General features: G+C 39.2%; 1 pseudogene; it reads left to right on the top strand.

Moving 5' to 3' along the window:
* The first annotated feature begins 6882 nt into the window (after window positions 1-6882).
* Window positions 6883-9286, top strand: LOC149233484 (bergaptol O-methyltransferase pseudogene; annotated as a pseudogene).
* Window positions 9287-9604: the final 318 nt, after the last annotated feature.

Raw genomic sequence — 9604 nt, 5'->3', positions numbered from 1 at the left:
AAAGGCATGTCTAAAAGACATGCCCGTTTACAAAAGGTCACCTGCTGAAGTATAAAAGCAAGGTCCTCATTGTACATTCAAATCATCTTATACATTTTATATATAATAATAACTTATTATTTAAATACCTGTGTGTATTTTTAACAATTAAATCTACAAGCTATCAGCAATTGTGTTTTAGCATAAGTTTTTATGCTACAGTGGTATCAGATCCATGGCACATGATATAATCATGCTGGCCTTTGAACATAGTTCGCTGCACATTGTGCCATTACGTTCACATCCTGAATACGTTCAACATTTTAGTGAAATTCAAGAAGCATTTCATCATTTGAAAAAAATCAATTGCAGAAGTTACAAATGGAGATTGTCGCGAGCAGGAAGATGACCTGCATCCACCTGAAAACTCTAAAGAGAAGGGATGTGTGGAAGAATCCCAAATAGCAAATGATCCAAAAGGAACAGAACTGGTTAAAATGGGAATACCAATTCAAGATTCAGAGCATGAACCTTGAGTATCCAAAACTATACAACCTGATGAGGTTGCAGGCCAAAAATCAATGGAAAATACGACTTCAGGCAGTGAGAAATAAGATGTTCCCTATACCCCAGTCAGACCCATTCCCCCTCAGGCACCCCACAATTACAATTACTCCATCCAAGACACAATTGAAGCTTCTGACAAAGGGTGTTAGGATATTCCGACACATAGGAAATAGTTAAGTACAACTTGGTCTAGTATAGAGTTAGGTAAAGTGTGTTTCTTTACGTTGTACATTTTGTAACTTACAATCCGACGGTCACGATATGTAGTGATCCGACGGTTCATTCTCTCCTCGATATTATCGACACTTGATCCGTGGCTTGACACCCGATTGGTCCATGATTTCTATTTAAAGCGCATGGAGGGTCATTTGTAGGGTAATCCGTGCATGAGAGAAGCATATGTAAATTTTCATTCTTTTATTAATAAATTGCCTGAAGTGGCCGCGTTGGCTCAAGCCGTGGACTGTTTCCCTCTTTGAGGGTTTTAACCACGTCAAAAACACTGGTGTATTGATCTGCGATCTGGTTGTGAGCGGTGTCCTTTGGTGTTCTGTCTGAGGAACTTACCCTGTAAATTCCTACATGGTATCAGAGCTATTTGAGGGTCGCGTCCGTTGGTGATCCAAATCTGAAGCCGGTAGAACTGCATCCGACTGTCGTTTCCTAGATCTACTGTTTTTGACTGCTTTCGGGCCGAGAGGACTGCTCTGTTGTGTTGGGAGCATCTGTTCCAGTGAGGAACCCCTTTCGTTTCATGCGAAAAGGTTTTCGGTAGCCCTAGCTGCGTCATTTTTAAGATCTGGAGGTATACAGTGTTTATTTGCAGTTTACAGTTATTTTCTCTCTGTTTATTTCGGTTTCGGTTTATTTAGCCTTTTTTATTACCGGATCTATACCTTTCATTTCTGCGTATGCTCTTTGCCCTGCGACTCTGTGCGATCTGGGCAAATCAGAAACAGAAAGGAAGGATTTTTTCTCATGCGTATGCTCTTTTCCCTGCGCCTTAGTGTGATCTCGGAAAATCAGAAACATTGAGGAAAATATTTAGTTTCCGGCTAAAGCTAACTTTGAGCCGCAAGGTTCATTTTTGAAAATATTTATTTTTTTGGCTAAAGCTAACTTCGAGCCGTAAGGTTCGTTTTCTTTGCATGTCCGTGTTGGGTTTTGTGTTTTTTGTTTTGTAGGGAAAAAGAGCTTTCTCAAAGTAAGCACGCAACCCAAAGCACCCCCCCCCCCCCCTCTCTCTCTCTCTCTCTCTCTCTCAAATTTTTTGTATAGCTCAATTGGTTCAAAGCTATTTTAAGAGAGTAGAGGTCTTGGGTTCAAGTCTCCATTTTGTGGGGGCGGACTTTTTCATTTCCGCACATTCCCGCACTTCGTTGGCGACTTCATCAACTTTTTTCAAAAAGCCATAACTTCTTCATCCGGAAGCCGTTTTCAGAGCCATTTTTTTTAAACCAGCCTAATTTTTGAGATCTATCCATTGGAACACTTATTTTCAGCATCTTTAGCTTCAGTTTCTGTTGAAATGGAAAGTCAATACCAAGTTACCCTTGACAGCACCAACTACTTCCAATGGTTGTCCTACATTGAGGATTTACTTAGAAGTAAAGGTCTCTACAGAATAGCCTCAGGCCAAGAAAAGAAACCAAAGGATGAAGATAAGGCTGCTAAATGGGAAAATAGGCAAGATCAAGCACGTGGATTGATAGGGATGTCTATTTCTCCAGATCTTAGATTCCATATTGCAGAACTTGATACTCCTGATGAAGCAATGAAACAAATCAATAAAGTTTTTGGGATTAAAAATGAACTTAGAGCCCATCAACTTGAAAATGAGTTGCTTACATTGGACCCTAATAATTTTTCTTGCATTGAAGATTTCTTGTCCAAGTTCAAGACCCTTAGATATCTCTTGGAAGGTGTTAAAGTTAAGAAAGAAGATAGTAACCTTATCTATTCCATTCTTACTAAGTTGGGACCAGCCTACTCTGTGTTTGTTTCCACCTTCCATTCTACAAGAGAAGCCTTCATTTCTCAAGGAACAGACTACAAGTCCCCTTCCTTTGACTCTTTTTGTGATTCTTTAATAAGAGAACAAGAAAAACTCTTACACCTTGGTCTTCTTAATCTTGGAAACTCTTCCAAGAAAGCGTTAGCCGCCCAGCAGCAACCAAATTCAAAGAATCCTAAGAAGTCATATCCTAAAAAGAATGGTCCTAAACCAAACAAGGGTCCTAAGCAATCTCAGCCTCAAAATGAAAAATCATTTCAACAAAATGATAAGACAAATAAAAACAAATGGAAGAAGACTGATAGACATTGCAACTTTTGTAATCAAGATGGCCACTTAGAATCCAAATGCTTTAAGAAGATGGAAGCCTTGGAAGCAGCGATGAAGAAACATAACATCCATTTGGAGCAATCTTCAACTTCAACTTCATCTTCAGGAATGGCACTTTCTGCATGTGGTTGTCAAGCATCTCGGTCTGGCTATGCACTAAATGTATCTTCTTCTTCTCATTCTCATGAGTGGCTCATTGATTCTGGAGCTTCTTATCACATGGCTAAAAACAAAGCCATGTTTTCTTCTTTAAATGATTGTAACACCAAAAATATATATGTTGGTGATGATAGATCTCTTAGTGTTGTAGGGACTGGAACTGTTCATCTAGACAATGGTCAGTTTAATGATGTATTATGTGTTCCAACCTTATCCTGCAACCTTCTATCTGTATATCAGATAACTCATTCAGGTGAAGGTAAAATCGTTGAATTTTCACCTCATGATGTTGTAATCAAGGACCTAAGAGATCCTAAAAAGATTTTAGCTACTGGCATTGCTGATGATTCTACAAGGTTGTATAAGTTTCACAACTTTGGGTCATCAAATCTTCCCTCAGTATTTGTTGCTCATAACGATGAAGTGAGCAAACTTTGGCATGAGCGATTTGGTCACTTAAACTATCGCTCCCTTCAGCATCTATGTAAAGAAAATATGGTGACTGGTCTTCCTATGGTATCTTGCAGAGATGGTGTTTGTTCCGGATGTGTACTCGGAAAACATCATCGGGACAGTTTTGAAAAACGTGCCTCTTGGCACGCCTCAGCCCCTTTATAGCTTGTGCATAGTGATTTATGTGGTCCACTTCCAGTTGTTTCATTTTCTGGCTGCAAGTATTTCTTAACTTTCATTGATGATTTCTCCAGACGCACTTGGGTATACTTATTAAAACTCAAGAGTGAAGTATTTAACACATTTTTGGCCTTCAAGGCCTTTGTTGAAAAACAATCTGGACATCAAATTCTTAAGCTAAGATCTGATAATGGCAGAGAATATGTTAAAAACACATTCATCAACTTTTGCACTGAGAATGGAATTCAAATGCAACATACTGTTCCATATACTCCACAACAAAATGGTGTAGCTGAAAGGAAGAATCGCACCTTAAAGGAAATGGCTAATTGTATGCTACAATCTAAAGGACTTGGTCTTAGTTTTTGGGCAGAAGCAATTAACTGTGCAAATTACATAATAAATCGCACTCCTACTAAGGCTTTAAAGAATATCACTCCAGAAGAAGCATGGAGCTCAATCAAACCAGATGTAAGTCACTTTCGTGTTTTTGGAAGTGAAGCGTGGGCCCATATTCCAGATGAAAAGCATAAAGCTTTAGAACCTAAGAGTGAAAAATGTACTTTTGTTGGATATTCTGAAGATGTCAAAGGCTATAGACTTATTCCATTTAAGTCCAAAAATGTTATCATTAGAAGAGATGTAAAATTTGATGAAAATATATCAGCCTGCGAGCCTAGTCCGGCGGATGTGCCACCTCTCCCTATCTCTTCTACTTTTGAAAACATTTCTTCTTCAGATGATGAAAGTGAGGATGACAATCCTCCCCCACCATATCAGGATCCTCCTTCCGCTCCTCAGCTTCCAAAATGGGTTCGTGCTACTCGAGATGCAACAGGTGATCTTGCCGGTGATCCTACAGATCAGCGACGTACACGTTCTCAGTTCGAGAGAGCCTCTTCTTTACTGGCTCAAGCTCCAGTAAATGATGATCCTGACACCTTTGCAGAAGCTTCAGGCCATCCAGATTGGGAAGCAGCTATGAATGAAGAATATCATTCATTATTGGCAAATGATACATGGGATCTTGTTCCTCTACCAAAGGGACGAAAACTTGTTAGATGCAAATGGGTTTACAGAACCAAGCATGGACCAGATGGGAAAGTTGATAAACATAAAGCTCGTCTTGTTGCTAAAGCTTTTTCACAGGTTGAAGGCATTGACTACACTGAAACCTTCTCCCCTGTTGCCAAAATGAACTCTATCAGCCTTGTTCTTTCCCTTGCTGCCTCGTTCAAATGGGAAGTCCATCAGATGGATGTTAAATCTGCCTTCTTGCATGGGGACTTGCATGAAGAAATCTACATGGAACAACCTATTGGCTTTATACAAACAGACTCTAGCCTTGTATGTCGGCTTAAGAAATCCCTTTATGGTCTCAAACAAGCTCCTCGAGCTTGGTGTGCCAAAATGGATAACTTTCTTTTAGAATCTGGCTTTTCTAGGTGTCATTCTGACAATACTGTCTACACCAAGAAAGTGGGCAAGTCTCTTATCATTCTTGTTCTTTATGTTGATGATCTTATCCTGACTGGTAGTGATCCCAACCTTATCAACCATGTGAAGTCTAGCCTTAAAAGGAAGTTTGAAATGACAGACTTAGGACACTTACATTATTTTCTCGGTCTTCAAGTCTTGCAATCCAAGGAAGGTATTTCCCTTTCTCAGTCCAAGTATGCCTGTGATATTCTACGCCACTTTCACATGGAAGACTGTAAGCCAGCCCCTTCTCCCTTTCAGTCTGGAGTCAAACTTTCAGTCACTTGTACTTCTCCTGAAGTTGATGCTACCTTATACCGTCAACTTGTAGGAAAAATTTTGTATCTAACCCATACTCGTCCTGACCTTTCCTTTGTTGTTGGCCTTGTTGCTCGGTTCATGCAAAACCCCCGTGAAAGTCATTGGAAATCAGCTAAAAGAATACTTCGTTATGTTCGAGGTACAGTTCAGTTTGGGATTCATTACAGTGCCGAATCATCTCCTCTATTGGTTGGTTTCACTGATTCCGATTGGCTGGTGACCCTGATGATCGGAAGTCTACTGCCGGTTATGTGTTCACTCTTGGTTCAGGACCTATTACATGGGCTTGCAAGAAACAAGGTGCCATTTCTCTTTCATCAGCAGAAGCAAAGTATCGTGGTGCCGTAGAAGCTAGTAAGGAAGCCTTGTGGCTTTGTCAGATCCTGTCAGAGTTTGGCTTTCAGCAGCAGCATCCGACTACACTTTGGTGTGATAATCAAAGTGCCATTCAACTATGCAAAGATCCAGTCCAACATCAGCGCAGCAAACATATTGAACTGCACATGCACTTCATCAGAAAGCTCATTCACGACCATGTTCTTGAAGTGCAATATTGTTCAACAGATGATCAAGTTGCAGACATCTTCACAAAGGCTCTCACAGAGGCGAAGTTCACTAAACTTCGATTTATGGTTGGAGTTCAGGAAGTTCTCACTAAGGGGGGATAGGCTCTAGTGCCTCCTTCCTTCTCCTATTGTGTCATATTTGTAAATCCTTCAATCCTATCCCAAGTTGTTCTTAAGGGGGGATGTTAGGATATTCCGACACATAGGAAATAGTTAAGTACAACTTGGTCTAGTATAGAGTTAGGTATAGAGTTAGGTAAAGTGTGTTTCTTTACCTTGTACATTTTGTAACTTACAATCCGACGGTCACGATATGTAGTGATCCGACGGTTCATTCTCTCCTCGGTATTACCGACACTTGATCCGTGGCTTGACACCCGATTGGTCCATGATTTCTATTTAAAGCGCATGGAGGGTCATTTGTAGGGTAATCCGTGCATGAGAGAAGCATATGTAAATTTTCATTCTTTTATTAATAAATTGCCTGAAGTAGCCGCGTTGGCTCAGGCCGTGGACTGTTTCCCTCTTTGAGGGTTTTAACCACGTCAAAAATACTGGTGTATTGATCTGCGATCTGGTTGTGAGCGGTGTCCTTTGGTGTTCTGTCTGAGGAACTTACCCTGTAAATTCCTGCAAAGGGTGTTGGTGGCCGAGCATCATCACCCAAGCTATGAGTACCAATTTGAGCTTTTCCTTATATATTTTCCTCATAATCATATAGAGAAAATGTATCATTACTCGAAATTAAGACCTACTCAAGAATGGCTCAAAGGAAAATGGTACCCGCTACCCTCACAACAAACAAACAATATCATATATGAAGGAAAATATCCCATGGCTACAAATAGTGAGACAACTTTAGCATCGTGGCACCATTTCAATGAGTGCGTGTGTTAGTTCCAGTCTTCGCGGCCTGTCACCAGGGATCAACATGAGCTCTTACTATGTCTGGTTTTGTTAGATGTTTTGCACATGATGTTCCGCACAAAACATGTCACAAATATGTCCATCAGAAGAAGCTTGAAAAAATATTTCCAACGGTATATCACACTCCCGTAACCAGCTCCCGGACTAGAAGATATGATCAAAATGGATGAGTGATTCTTGGTTATGCATATTTTGAGGTCAGTCGCTGCACACAATGACAAGTTTAGTACAAAATCAGTTTCTGAATTAATGGTAAGGAATTTTTTAAAAGTGAAAGAGGTTTTTGTTCATCACATACCAAATAACACAAACCTCCTTCATTTTATGCACAGGTACTACTATGTGGGAGATATACAGTGATATTTGGAGCCTACATTAAAACAAAGCAAATTTTTCATATTTTTTACTGTTTTAGTCATTTTAGTGCAGGGCCATTTTACAACAAATGGAAAGTAATTTTTCAAAACCCAAGGAGGTTTTTGTTAACCACGAGCCATATAACAAAAAATTCTTTCAGTTTATTCACAGGTGTCATGAATTGGGATATGTGACTAGATCTTTACAGCTCATTTTCACAAATTTAAATTTTTAATGATTTCTTGTTTTAGAGATGATTTTGTGGAACAGATTGCGAGCAACTGGAAACGAATTTCTAAAATGAGGTTTTTCTCCAAAATGACCTTATCTACAAAAACCTCTTTTAGTTTTGTAACAGGTGCTACGTTTTAGGATATACGAGGTCATATTCAACACCTATTTTCAAAAATTCGGCCCAAGTTTAATGTAACTGATTCTATTTTGAAGAAAATGGTTGAGCTCAATTCCCTTAGTACAAGGATAAGAAAATGTATATATTATATGAATTTCATAGTGTAGGGGTTGGAATTTGGCAAAAGGTTTGATTTTTGGGAGAGCTTGGAGCTTATTGTATACTCATTTCAACAGTTTTGGCTAAGGAATAGAGCAGTGGTTTGCAGCACTCTATGGGATTCATGTGGCATGTTGCTTTGATATTGTGTTTCCTTCTGTAAATGTAATTTTATATGTTTTTATGTATGCCATTATCTCTCTTGTTTCTTCTTAACTAAAACAAACAAGAATAAAGGTAGAATCCATTGAAATTGCAGTGCTCTACCTAGGGTTTGCTTAGTTATTGATATTTTCAGTTGTTTGAAGAGGATCCTTGAGGTTTTATTGCCCTCTTCAACTCGTCACCTGTCCAAATCTCTCCATTTCATTTAATTTGAAGTATCAAATCACTTGCCTACCTTGCCCCATTGAGACTTCTGCAAAACTGAGCCTCATTCCCAAGACCCAAAAACTGCCTTTCCTTTCGAGCCAACAAAACATCATCAAATTCAATCAGACTCTTTTGTACACATACCTAGCCTAAAATCAGTCTTCTTTTTAGTCATCTCAAGCCTCATTGATCATTTTTGTTGAGATTAACAAGAGAGAGCCCTCTCCCGACCTGGTAGGGCTAGCTACCAGGTTAAGCTTTGTTTGATGTTACCCTAGATCCTACCTTTCTCAGCCTGAGGTAGATTTAGGCCCTAACAGCGTGCTCGAGGGGGGCGTTGCCTAACAAAAGGCCAACAGTGCAGAGATCTGGTCTTATGCCTCTGATCATCCTGACATCAACAACGCCATGGCCTGCAACGCCAGAATTTTGATGAAGGCTATTCTGTCGAAATACCAAGGCTTCCACTCCCTCAATTCCTTGGTGGACATTGGGGGTGGGACTGGAAATGTCATGGCAAAGATTGTTAGAGCTTACCCTTTCATCGCAAGCATCAACTATGACCTCCCTAATGTCGTGGCCACGCCTCTGTCAGGTGTGCAGCATGTGGGGAGAGACATGTTCGAAATAGTGCCCACTGGCGATGCCATATTCATGAAGTGGATCATGTATCACTGGAATGATGAGGACTATATCAAGATACTCAAGAATTGCAGGAAAGCGATCCCTGATACAGGGAAGGTGATCATAGTAGACGTCGTGCTAAACGTCGATCAAGGAGATAATACTGATAAAAAGCGAAAGAAGGCCGTGGATCCAATTGTTGGCACAGTATTTGATTTGGTAATGGTGGCGTATAGTTCCAGCGGGAAAGAGAGAACGGGGAAAGAATGGAAGAGAACCTTATTGGAAGGCGGGTTTAATCATTACAACATAATCGAATTCCAGCTATTGCACAAGATGTTGTTTCCCCTTTTCGAGCAGAAGACAGAGTGGACCGCCATTGTCATCGTTGCGGGCCAAACAGAAGGTAATTGTTTGTTTCGATATCCAGTGAAACGATTTACATAATGGAACAACGGGTCATTTCGATAAGTCGTAATGGTTAAAACGACGGACGGCTAGATAGGTATACGGATATATATAAATTATATAATTACATATTAATTATAACTTATATATTATAACTTTATAATATATATAGTATATATATATATATATATATATATATAAGAAAAAAAAATCACTTGAGTTATCAAAAAATAAAAATAAAAATAAATAAAAAAATAAAAAATAAAAGAATAAAAAATATTAGACTTGTTAAAATATATATATATATTTTATTATTATTATTATTATTAAAATATATATATATATATATATATATAT

The sequence above is a fragment of the Pinus tabuliformis genome, chromosome J (assembly GCF_031772625.1).
Source record: "Pinus tabuliformis cultivar Carrire ecotype Pingquan chromosome J, CPIR1, whole genome shotgun sequence".
Lineage (NCBI taxonomy): Eukaryota > Viridiplantae > Streptophyta > Pinopsida > Pinales > Pinaceae > Pinus > Pinus tabuliformis.
The sequence above is the reverse complement of the archived record's forward strand: the minus strand, read 5'-3'. Positions and strand labels throughout refer to the sequence as shown.